Source organism: Ochlerotatus camptorhynchus, unplaced genomic scaffold (genome assembly GCF_037179485.1).
Source record: "Ochlerotatus camptorhynchus isolate MF236.1 unplaced genomic scaffold, CSIRO-AGI_Acam_v1.1 ptg000530l, whole genome shotgun sequence".
NCBI lineage: Eukaryota > Metazoa > Arthropoda > Insecta > Diptera > Culicidae > Ochlerotatus > Ochlerotatus camptorhynchus.
The window spans coordinates 3,415,314-3,428,717 of NW_027041014.1; the positions used below are offsets into that span (position 1 = coordinate 3,415,314).

The window sequence follows — 13,404 nt, forward strand, 5'->3', positions numbered from 1 at the left end:
TAGCGGTGGGTGGATGGCACATTCCTGGGATTCCTGTTAATCAATTTAATTTTCATAACCAAAGAATCACCTACTGGAGATCTCAAGTCGCCAAGTTTCCAGCCAAAAACTGCCAGGAGTACTTAACATATTCAATCAAGCATAGTAAATGAACATCGCACTCAGCCGTAGCTTTGCGGATTTTGACAGCCTCACTAAGTGCCTTCTAAACATGGCATCGGTGGCCATTCCCGGGGGTGGGGCATAACGGGAAAAAAGCAACGGCACTCATTAAAAGAGCATAAACATCATCGCAGGAATTATAAGTGACAACAGCAACATCGCTTCACAACGAACGACCTAAGCCGATCAGAGTGAGGGAGAGAGAAAGAGAGGCTGACGAAAAAAAAAGAGGTGCTCAACGATGTGGCACTTTATGGGGTGCTTTACCGAGCACGCTCTTATTTTCCCATTGCACATTCAGAGGCATTCGCCCGCCATAGCGGAAGCACCGCAGCTGGGGTCCTCTGGTTGGAAGGTAGGTACAGACAGGACAAAGAACCAGGCAGAGCACGCTGCGAACTCAAAGCAGGGCCATATTGCATACAGTGGCTAAAGCTTCGCACGGTTGTTAATGATCTCGCGTACATTTGTGGTGGTAAATTTTTAATGCTGCCAAAATGCTTTTCTCCCATCACCGTCCCTCGCCATCATCATCGTAATAATCGTAATCACAAGTTTGGAAGTGAATTTGCTGTGTTTTGTTGTGTAATGGGCAGAAAGGTGGGTATTATGAACAGGCTGACTCCGGTGCCTGCTGCAGCAATTGTTTGAATTTGGCGAATTTTATTATTTGAAAGCAGGGGGACCAGATTGTTCCCCAGAGCATTAGAGCTATTATTTCAGGCTGGCTTCCTCGAAGTCCCCTTTGATCACTTTAGTCGAATGCTAACGGCACGCTCGATGCAAAATACTCGATTCAGTAGATTTCGGCTGCTAAATTTAAATCATCACAGTTGGTGAGCTGGATTTGAAGTATTTTCAGTGTCAATATTTCAAAGGGGCGTAACTGCATTTGTAAACAATGGCTTTACCCATCGATTTCTCGTGAATAAAAGCTTACTCATGAAGATTAAAGACACCAGCAGTTAGAGGAATGTTTCCTTTACTAGCTAGCATTGTTCATTTGGAGGGATGGGCTTTTATTTGCGAGAAATCGATAGCTAAAGCCATTGTTAACAAAAGCAGTTACGCCCCTTTAAAATGTTGGCACTGATTTTTTCATTAATGCTCTGACGATAATTTGGTAAACATGGGTTTTGTAGATATAATATTTGACTTACATGTCAACAGGCATAATGTCAACGTTACTCATAATTCGTATGATTACATTTATTTCAATATATGTTTACCTTCAGTGTGGCCCCATTATCGCAATCCCGACAGGCGACTTTCATGTCCGAAAAAGTATGCATGAAGCACCGAAAATTTTGTAACGATCGATGTTTACGTTTTCATTCTCTGCCTTTCTCCTGTCAGTTTTGAGAAACATGTGTGATAAATTATCACTGGTTTCTGGCAAAGACATCATATCAAGAAGACTGGCAACTTTGCCAGAATCCAAGCGACATATACAATAGCGCTGCGCTTGAGTGAAGGTGGAAGCAACGCATAGAAAAATGGGTAAATACACAAACCCTTCTTCTGAAGATGTAATCTTTGCTATCAAATTCGTTCGAAGCATTTACCTTTGAGCGGCAGATGACGCGATTGTACCTGTCTCATAGCGTTCGTATGAGAAAATGGAAGAGTTGCCAGTTTTATTGAAGTGATGTAGAACAGAGACGAGTTGTGTTTGTTCACATCGACCGATACTGAGTGGTTGCGGTACAAGCACATATCGTCGGTAATAGACGATTGTTGTGTATTGAGAACGCTTGCGCAAAAAGACTAAGGGAGGGAAACGGATTCGAAACTCATATGTCATTAGCCAAATACATCCGTAGACCATAGGTCCACCGTTGTATAATTGGCAATGCACCCGTGTACTGAATGGGAATTGTGGGTTCGAATCCCACCGGTGCCCTTAGATTTTTTCGCTAATTTTCTCACACGCACGTCTCTTGCCGATGATATGTGCTAACCTCTCAGTATCTTCTAACTGTCGCATATAACGAAGTTGAATAACCTAAATAACGAGCTAAAATCCCAAAATTAACAAAGCTTAAGTGATCAAGCTGATGTCGCAGCGTTAGGTTAGTCAGAGGTGAATCTCAAAATCACATCATAGCACAACAAGAGTTACATTTATTTCAATATTTGTCTGCCTTTAGTTTGGCCTATGTTACGCAATATGCGAACGCGCCTCCGTTACCAACGGGCCCCATCGAGACCCACCCACCATCACTGGCACTATACGATGCAGTCGCTGCAGCACATAACTGTCAATATCAACGGAACAAAGGCACAGCACGGGATAGTACGTATAGAATGGGGAGCCGTCAAAACACGAAGAAAAATCAGCAGTGGAAGTAAAAATTGATTCGCGTGTTCGCATCTATTTATGAAATATATTTTTTCTTCTGTTAAAACCTAATTTTAATACTAGTAGGACCTTTAACAATAAATAAAAATAGTTAGTTACTTGAAGTTAACTAGTACGGATTAGCGAATTATCAAGGTAAATTGAATTTAAACCCATAATTCATTGTCGTTAGTGTACATGTCATTCTAACCTGAAACTTAATACCACTATCACAGATTAGAAAGTTGGCGATCACAGTTGTTAGTTGGAGGTTTCTGGTGAATTTAAGAATCTAATCGAGAGATCAAGAGTCCCATAAACCTACTACCGTGCGAAACCGCTTTCCGGACGTAGTGGAACAAATGGAAAACACTAAACGTTAGTCAAATTAATAGTTAAAGACTCAAAGAAGAAATGGTTTTGATCTATAGGGAGAATTTAACAACTGAAGTAAAGTTTGTTTAAGTTTACGGAAATCTGCGCTTCCATCTTGTTGTCGTCTTCGGGAACAGCCTAGTTATCGTAATCCAGACAGCTTTTTTAAAACCGTGGCGGTACTTGTGTGAGTTGAGCGGATGAAGCACGGGACTTCACGGAATGATTTATTTCCAACAGTGCTGATAAAAATCATTCCTTCCACACTCAACTCAGCTAAAAATGAAGACAACCTCAACAGATAGACCAACTTCCTGCATGAATTTGAATTTTGACATAAACAGATTCTCTTGATCATGGCAACCTCTGATTATCAAAGTCGACATTTGTTTTTGTTCATTCGTGGCTGTATCTTCATTATCGCCTGTGTTGCTGTCAATATTAATATTCGTCTTTATCTTGGTGGGGATGATCTTGAAGATTAATTGCAAAATGTGTTGGTTTTTACACACAGATCGCTGCAAAGTTATTGCCTCATGCTGAAATGATGATAATATCGAGGTTTACGCTCTGGGTTTGACATTATTCAAAATAATCATTTTGCCCAACATTAATTTGATTATTTTGCTTTTGCGGATCGCTTCTGATTTTGACAATTTTGGGTTGAATAAGTACTGGTGAATCACCGGCGCCGGTGGTGTAGTGGTAAGCGTGACTGTTTTCTCACCCCAATGTGTTTGGGTTCAATCCCAGCCGAGGTCGGTGGGATTTTTCAAAGGCATAGAAATCTCTGGTCACGTCTTTCTTCGGAAGGGAAGTACTTTTGATTGCCGTCAATGGATGGCAATCGATGTCCGTCGGTGATTGGCACTTGATTGCGGAACAGAGACCGACGTTAAATAAAGGAAAAAAAAAGGACTGGTGAATATCAACAAACGCGTATTCGTTGATGTATTTCGAACTCTTTGCCACAGTTGGGGACTTAAGGGACACATTGTCCATTTCGTTCGGAATTTCCTCACTGACCGCGCTTTCCCTGTCGCCATCAGATATACCAAATCCAGCAGCTTTCAGGAGGAAACAGGGGTCCCCCAGGGATCAGTGATCTCTGTTAAGCTCTTCCTAGCCCCGTAACGTGGGTAGATCACCTTTTCGTGGTACGTTACGGGATGTAAGATCTACCACCGATTCCTAGTCTTGTCTACTTCAGACTAGGGGAACAGGATTTTTCAGTAATCAAGTAATCAGTAATAGTCCTTGTTACTTTTTATGCCTTGTTGATAGTGACAAGTCCCCGGGTTGCCTTAACCGAGGATGATCTTGAAACAAGGAAAAATGAGTTAGTCTTCACCTATGTGATTCCAAATCTTCTATTCATTGTTCCCTAGTTTGAAGTGGTTAAGACTAGGGTTCTGATGCATGGTCATTATCGGTGTCATTGCTTGTTTTTGTTGCTAAGAGATCCAATTTTGATTGACAAAGGAGCGCGCCTTTGGAGGGTGTTCCAACACTCCGAAGGGTATAAATAGCGGGACCTTTCAATTAGAGTCGGATCCTTGTGATAAATGCGAGAATGACAACTGTAAAAAAATCGAATGCTTCATCATTTCTCAATAGTGATGGAGTAATACGACATGCACTAAACTAAGGACACGGGATATACTACAATAGATCAAATTACTGGTCGCAGTGGTTTTATGTCCCGAACAGAGGAAAAAAAAAAAAAAGCTCTTCCTAATCGCGATGAACGGAATATTCAGCCAGTTGCCTAAGAAGGTACGCATCTTTGCGTACGCCGACGATGTGCTCATCGTGGTAACCGGGCCCACCACAACACGCACCAGGAACCTCACGCAAGCCGCGATCACAGCCGTCGTAAAATGGGCCGAAGCTGCTGGTTATCAGCTCTCAGAAAAAGCGTTAGATGCCACGTCTGCCCGTCACGACACAGGGTTAGCGGGGCCATCAAGATTGCCGATCAAGCTATACCCGTCAAGAATTCCATTCGGATCCTGGGCGTACTTGTTGACCGTACGCTCTCTTTCGTGCCCCACTTCAATCAGGTGAAGAAAGATTGTCGAAGCATCGTTCCAACAATCGGGCAGTTCGCTTCCGAGTAGCGCAAGCTATCATCGATAGCAGGCTGTTGTACGGAACTGAGCTTACATGCATCAACTCGGAGAAGCAGGTTGAGATTCTCGGCCCAACTTTCAACAGCAGCATCAGGATCATTTCAGGCCTCCTACCTTCCACCCCCGCCGATTCTGCGTGTGTCAAAGCAGGGGTTCTACCTTTCCGGTACCGCATTATCAACGCTACCATTTACAAAGCCGCATCTTTCGCCGCCAAGACATCAGGAAATGGCAGAATCTTCCTTCTCGATAGGGGGATAGAATTCTGCAGACGATCGCCAGCATCGACCTCCTCCCGGTGGCTAGGACCCACTGGCACGGAGAAGAGAGCAGGAGATAACTCCGCGGCCCTCAGTCGCACAGTAGCAGAGTTGATTAGATCCGATTACGCCGAATATACTCACCGGTACACCGATGGTTCCCGATCCAACACGGGCGTTGGCATCGGAGTATCCGGAAGTGACATACTCGCCAGCAACAGCCTATCGCCGCAATGCTCCGTCTACTCGGCAGAAGCGGCCGCAATTTTCCATGCGGCCACGCCACCAGCTAATCAACCAATTCTTGTCTTGAAAGATTCCTTCAGCGCAATTCAGGAACTATGTTCAGCAACTCCCACCCACCCGTGGATTCAGGCTACCATAGAGTACGCCCCGAGCAGCACCGTTTACGCATGGATACCCGGTCACTGCGGAATACCCGGAAACGAGGCAGCCGATCAACTCGCTGGAACTGGATCGTCGGGTCCCAGATTCACGGACAAAGTTCCCCTCCAAGATCTCCGACGATGGATAAAGACGACCGTGCAGAAGGCTTGGACCGACCAGTGGTTCACCACCCGAGAGCCTTTCATCCGGAAAATTAAGGGAACCACGGAGGCATGGACGGACCTCCAAAACCTACCGGATCAGAGAGTGCTTTCGAGGCTGAGGACTGGACACTGCCGGTTGTACTACAACTTTGGCGGCGGAGGACCCTTCCGCAAGAGCTGCGTAATCTGCCACGTCCCGGCGACCGTCGAACACGTCCTCTGTGTTTGCCCCGAATTCCAGGATCTCAGAGAGACTTACGGAATAAACCTCCAGCATCCGGAAGCTGCTCGGAGAAGATTCGCCGCTGCAGACGCCCTCCTAGTCTTTCTCAGGGAGGCTAATTTGTACCATGAAATCTAGGCAGATTATGTTTTTTGTTTTTAAACTCTTTGCCACAAAATGTTACCATTAAATTAATACTGTGGAGTATAATTGATTCGCCCTGGATATTTTTACAAACACTTGAAACAAATTCCACCGAAAAAAATAATAATAATTTTGCAAAATCACAGCATTTTTTTTTTGAAATTTGAACAGCTGACCTCCCGGTAATAATGTTTTGCTGAGATCTCAGCAGAAGTGACGTTTGGTTACTGACTTGGCACATAAACGTAATGTTTGCTGGGATCTCAGTAAAACGTGATGTCGAACACTTGGCAGAGCACATCTCGGCAAAATATAACCGAGATGAGGAAAACAAAACTGAGTGTTTATGAATGTATAAAGATTCGTTGGTCCATTCTTCTACATTTGTTTTAGTGGTACATATGAGCAGTTCCACACCAAATGACGAATTGGAAAAACTCAACCTTCTCCAATTTGCTTCAAACATTGAATAGCTGTTGATTCACATTTTTGCTAACATTCAGTCATTTTGGATCATATAAAATTTTCAAAATGGCGTCTTTGAAATTTGTCAAAAAATTGAAGCCACGCCTTCGTCGAAGTTGTAGAGTAAAATAATGTTTTTCTGGGAAAAAGTTACAATCAAATATTTGAAGTAATTTCAAGAAAACATCAAAAAAAATGTTGAGGTCCTAAATATCTTACAATGTTTGCATTGTACTCTTATCAGAGGATTTAAGTACAGCTCTATTATTTATTGGAAAGTAACTGAAAATTCCTATAGGTTCTGATAAATACAGGGATTTTCCAAAAAAAGGAAAGTTCCGAGCTCTAAAGATTAATTTCGAATGCTTCCTTTGATGTTCCGAGAACTTTAGTAAGTGTTCAGAAAAGTTTAAAAAACTTTAGGAATTCCAAGAACTACAGGAAAGTTCAGAACTTTGGGATATATTAAAGACCTTTAACGGTTGATTTCGAGAAACATTTTTTTTTTTATTATTTATTATAGTCACTTTAACGCTCTTGGGTCATCCGTGACTTGTCCGGGGGTGAGGTTTGAACTCGTGACTTTGGCGTGAGAGGTATGGATGCTAACCACTACGCCGGGGTCACCCCCCTACTTCGAGAAACATGAGAATACTTTTGTGAGCTTAGATGAAGATCAGTGAACTTCAGTACAGTCAACTTCTAAAAAAAAATCCAGGAACTTTACTGCACCTTCAAGATACTTCAGAAAACTTCAAGTAAGTTTAAAGATCTCTAGGAAAATTCAGATAGCTTCGAGAAAGCTTTGAGACTCTCATGGCAGATGCATGAACATTCGTCAAGTTTATAAAACTCGAGGGATGGTCCACAAATTTCAGGAAAATTATGAGAACTTCAGATGCATTGGATTAACTTAATAATAATTGCAGTAACTTTACAGATGTTCCAAAAACAAAGTACAGAAAACTTTAAAGAAGATAAGAGTCTCATGAGCTTCATAAAGTTTGCAGGAACTTAGTTGAAGTTCCAAGAACATTTGGAAAATTTTGAAAACTCCATTAACACCATAAACATAGCAGGAATTTTCAGGTGGAAATTTCAAGAATTTAAAGAAATTTCCAAAATCATCAAGAACGTGCGGCATGTTCAGAACAACATGGAAATTTTAAAAACTCAAGGGTTGGCTCCAATTTCTGCAAGTTAGTTCCATAGATTTTAGGAAAGTTTCGATAACTTTAGTAAAGATTAAAGTGCTTCAGAGCAGTTCCTAGAGCATTCTTTCTATTTCTTTTAGGAGATATTTAGACTTCATCTGGACGTTTTTGCAAACTTTCACCCGTGATGTTAATGACTCTTCTCGGAAAGTTCTTATATTTTTCACACAAAAATAGTTCGTTTTCCCGGGAAATTGGTGAAAATTCCCGGGAATCGTGAAACGTGATCCTTGGTTAAATTCCCAGGATGTTCCAGGTAGGAAACACTTCTTTTGGGCAAGGTGAAAAATCATGATCGTTAGTTTTTTTGAAAATCAGAAAAATTTTGAAACATTTTAGAAGTTCAAAGAATTTCATGGAAGTCCAGGGAAGTCCTAAAAATTTTAGAAAACACCAGACACATTTTATAAATTCCATCGAAGGTCAGAAAATTTCAAGAATTTAAAGGAAATTCCGAAAACACAAAGAACGTTTAGAACAACATCGAATCGGAAAAACTCGACCTTCTCCGATTTGTATAAAACTTTGGTATGGGCAACTATTCACATTTTTACTGTAATTCGGCCATTTTGAATCATTTCAAAATGGCACCTTCAGAATTTAAAGAAAAAAATGCACAGAAACGGTGCATCTGATCGAGATGACGTCTGAGACAATATTGCTTTTAATGCTTTTCAGAAAAAAAACCAAACAAAATTTTCGTTATTTCTAATAAAAATTACAAAAAAAAAAATATTTAAAACCTAAATATTTTAAATTGGGTTGTTTAGTGGTATGAGGTACAATACATATTCGTTATCAGCATTAAAAATGGAACCGAAATCCAAAATTTCATCAATTTTGGTACACTGAAACTATTTTAAATAAGTACGATTACATTAGCAAAAATCACCATCTTAGCACCCCTTGGTGGGACTTTGTATTGGAGCGAGCTGGCAACGAATAGATTTAGTGTCAACGATAGAAAATTTAAATATTGATTTAAAAATCGAGATGAATGTCTACAGGATCGATAAAAATATCGTGGTGCTCAGAAAAAAAAGCTCTATCAGATGATGTATAAAAATTGGTATATTTTTCGAAGTTAAACAACCCAATTTTTCTCTTCCGATTATGATTTTTTTTCATAAAAAATACCAATTACTTAAGACTATGGAAGATACCAGGGCACGGTACTCCAGCATCGAAATATGCTACGACCCAGTGCACCGAGCCGCAGACACATTTCATGCGGAAGTCAGCAGTAGTTTGGTAGTTGTTAGGTACAAGGACCGATCGTATGATCGGAATAATTAAACGTTGCAAATAAAATCAGTTCTAGTTTTGACTCCGTACGGAGAAGATGAATCTGGAAATGGATCAGAAATCATAACCTCTTTATACTGGCTGTTCAATATGTCACTTGTCTCCGGTACATTCCTGCAGAATTAAAAAAAAACTCATTTTTAATACCCATTTATAAATCCGGCAAAAAATCTGATGTCCGAAATTATCGTGGGATTGCCATCATCTCGTGCATTCCTAAACTTTTCGAAGCAATCATAAACAAACATATATTCAGCCAAATAAAACATAAAATAACGAATCCGCAACACAGCTTTTTTAAAGGTCGTTCAACCACAACAAGCCTCTTGGAATTTGTTGATTAAAGGGTGTCCCACATCAAATTGCATCGCGGAAAAAAACGCTGTAGAAAATTACCCATTGCATATTTTCTCTTGAAAATTTGGGTAGAACTAGTTTAGAGTGTATTGTTTACACTATCGCTGTAAGGTTTTTCGAAAGTTGGAAAAAATGGCTCCACCCGAAAAGCAACGTCGCGAATTGATTTTGCGCAAACACCTGGAAAATCCTCAATTCTCTCATCGGGACATCCGAAAACAACTCAGAATCGTGCAGTCAACGGTGAGTCGTGTTATTAAACGTTACTACGAAACTCTGAGCATCGAACAGAAGGAGAAATGCGGTCAGAATGGATGTTCTATTAGTGATCAAGATCACAAGCGTGTCGTGAAAGCGTTTAAGCCGAATCAGTCAGAGAGCCAAGGACCGGGAGATCCTGCATACGTAAAAAGTGCAGAAGGCTCCAAATTGTGACGAACGGCAAAATACGGTGGGAAAGTCACGGGCCCGGAAACTGTACACCCAGGTGCTGACGAAGCCTCATTGTCTCATCCTGGATAATGAGACTTACGTCAAAGCGGAATTCACCGTCCAGCACAAGTTTGATATTTCGGAGGAAGTAAGGAAGCAGAAACTTTCAAAGTTTGCTAAGAAATACATGATTTGGTTCGTGACTACTGAGACTGTAAACGAGGAGATCTACCTCAAGGAGTGTCTACAGAAGCGTCTGCTTCCTCTGTTGAAGCAACACGAGGGCCCTACGATCTTCTGGCTTGATCTAGCTTCGTGCCACTATTCAAATGTTGTCCTGGAGTGTTACGAAGCCAACGGGGTCACTTTCGTACCCAAGGACATGAACCCCCTCCAACGCACCGGAACTAAGGTCCATCGAAAAATACTGGGCTATTATGAAGCAGGCACTACGGAAGCATCCCAATGAGGTCAAATCTGAGGAAGACATGAAGAAAAAGTGGATTTCCGTACAAAAGAAGCTGCAGCCAGATGTTGTACAGAACCTAATGAGTGGAGTTAAGCGTAAGGTACGAGCGTACGGTTATGTTATTGAAGTTGAATGAAATAAATATGCCAAAAGCTTACTAATGGGTAATTTTTTATTGTTTGAAAGTTTGAAAAGGATCGGTACCCTAGATCATTTTCTACACTTTTTTTTTTTTCGTGATGCAATTTGATGTGGGACCAGAGATGCCAGATTTTTATTTCAGAATACTGCGAAAAACGTCTGTGAATTTTGAAATGTCTGTAATTGGGATGAATAAAATTAGCAGAAGTTTGGGGGGGGGGGGAGGTGGGGATGCTCATGAAATAGATGCGAAATTTGAAATGTCGAGCAAAAAAGTCCTGCTTTTAACGAATCGAACCTCATTGGAGTTGGTAATGCATCCATTTACGCCGTATACGTTACAAGCAATTAATAAAAAGATAAATTACGATTACACGACAAATGAGGTCAACTCAAAATTGTGATTAGTTCACTCATATTCTTGAAAACGTATTTAACTCATAGACTGAGTAAAACTTCCCGAGCTTTCAAAGGATTTTTTTTTTAATATGAGCAACATCTCGATGTACATATTAATCGGTATACTTCTAGAATGATTAAATTTTTCGTCGATTTTTGTCATATTTATTCGAAAAGATTTATTAGGCGCGGAAATTTTTACTCAGTCTACAAGTAAACCATGTTTTCTAGAGTTAGCGTAATCTAAACATAAATTTTAGTCGATCCTATATGCCATGCAGTGTGGAAATCCGTTAGTTACTTAGTATTGGTCCTTTTACACGCCAGCAGCAGGGGAACGAGCACATCTTAGTGAGAGATTCAACTTTCCACCACCTAAATATGGAGAAATTGGCAATCATAAGAGCAATTTACAAGCTTATTAATACGATGCTAAACACTTCGCGCTCAAAAAGTGTTGATGAATCAGGCTTAGGATTTCTGAAACGATTCAGATAGGAAGGAATATTGAAATAAAGATCACGAGAAATTGAGAGTACTGTACAACGTACAAATACAGTTTTATAATAAGATTTATCAAGCAACATATTCATTGCATTTTGCAAAATAATTGCACACCTGAGAGAGAAAAACTTGACTAAATATAACACAATTTGCTGATACCAACCTTTTTGCCTTTCTCGTACACCAAGGTGTACCGAATGGCAATGATATCACTTGAAAATACAATTTCTATCCAAGACCTGGAGAGACGCATAGCATATACCAATAGACTCATCTCAACGGGATCCTTAGAAAAAGTTCGTTATGGAGTTTGATATTTCTCGATTAATTCCACATTTTATTCAGGTACAAAACGGCGAAAATGGCTGCTTCGTTCAGCACTGGGTGGGTGGTCTCGAATAAAAAGATGGAATAGGATGGAAACACACTGTCCGTTTCATTCAAGGAGGATGAAAGTAATCCGCTTTATGTTTCATATAACGGATTTATATAAAATTTGCTTCAACATTTCGATATTTAAAGATAAATTCGAGTCGTAATGAATAATAACAAGCACCTGCCGATATTATCCGATTTCATACACTATTCATCTATAATCTTGGATGTGGTAGAATTATGGAGCTGATGTTGTTTTAAGTGTATTTTGTGATGTGAACTGTCCCTTTCTTGAGCACCTACTTTTGTGGTTGTTGCATATTCAAAATATGGAAGCAACTATATTTGTCCGAAGATTTTGCAACATAATTGATGGCCAAACGTGACCAAACCCAGACCAACCGGTAGGTGCCATCGATGCTAATCTTCACCGGTTGCCTGAGATTGGGAAAGTCTATTGAGGTAGTGATGGAAATCAGTAATGACCTTGGAGATATCCGAGAATTCCCAGTCGTGACATATGCGTTTCCACACTTCCTATAATGTGTGTAATGTGCTATACTTTTATTTCAAAATTTCAAGAGTAAAGCTGCCGCAAAACATGCAACAATGAAACTGGAACTTCACATTGGATGCAGCAAACAGGGAGTTCCAATTTCATGAGTGATATCACAACTGTGTCTGAAATTTGTGAAGTGATAGGACATCTCAGCCATCATCAGGCAATTTGTGGACTCTTCAAGGAATCACCATAAATGATTTTTGAACATACGATTTTCGAACAGATTTATCAACCAACAATACTAACGGGTGGATCAGCAAATTTGTAATGACCTTATCTTGCAAACTGAAGCACGGCTACGCAAACCAATTCCACCGTCGGTTAGGAGAGAATTTTCCCTAGCCGACGGTGTTGTTGATTCGGCAAGGCGAGCTTCTATTTTCGAGAAAAGAACATTACAATATTTGAGTACAAAAGTTGATCCACCTTTTTGAATTGTTGGTTGAGATTTAACGACGTTCCTTTCTTATAAACAAACTTATAGAGAGGTGACCAGATATAAGAGATGTGACCGATTAAAATCGATATTATTTGTTTTTAGAGATTTAAGCACGATTACATCGGATGAATCCGATAAAATGGATGAATCCGATAAAATGGATTTCTCCGACGATAAATCAATAAATAAAACTTTCGAGTAATTTTCAGCAAAATTTGAATAAATCTGGGACTTTGTTCCCCCTCGGTTTCATTCACTTTTTCAGTGACAGTGACTATAGACAGTCAAGTTATAGACCGGCCAACATGAGTTGACGTATTCAAACAAACCGTCAAATCGTACGAAAAATTTTCGTTTTGGATACAACATGGCAGCACATTGACATGTCTATAACTATGTAACAGTCTGTAACAGTGACAGCTCGTTCGCGTGGTGGATTTGAAAACGCGCGCATTTCTAATGCGTGTTGCAAAATGTATCGCACGTGTAATTTGATTAAAGATGTAAAACAGTGTAGCAAAATAAATTTTAAAATTTTCCCTTGGTTATAAAAG

General features: G+C 40.3%; 1 protein-coding gene across 2 annotated transcripts in view; it reads right to left on the reverse strand.

The window, feature by feature from the left end:
- The window catches only part of GluRIB (Glutamate receptor IB), a 502,734-nt gene that overhangs the window by 238,543 nt on the left and 250,787 nt on the right, over window positions 1–13,404 (reverse strand). The window lies entirely within an intron of this gene.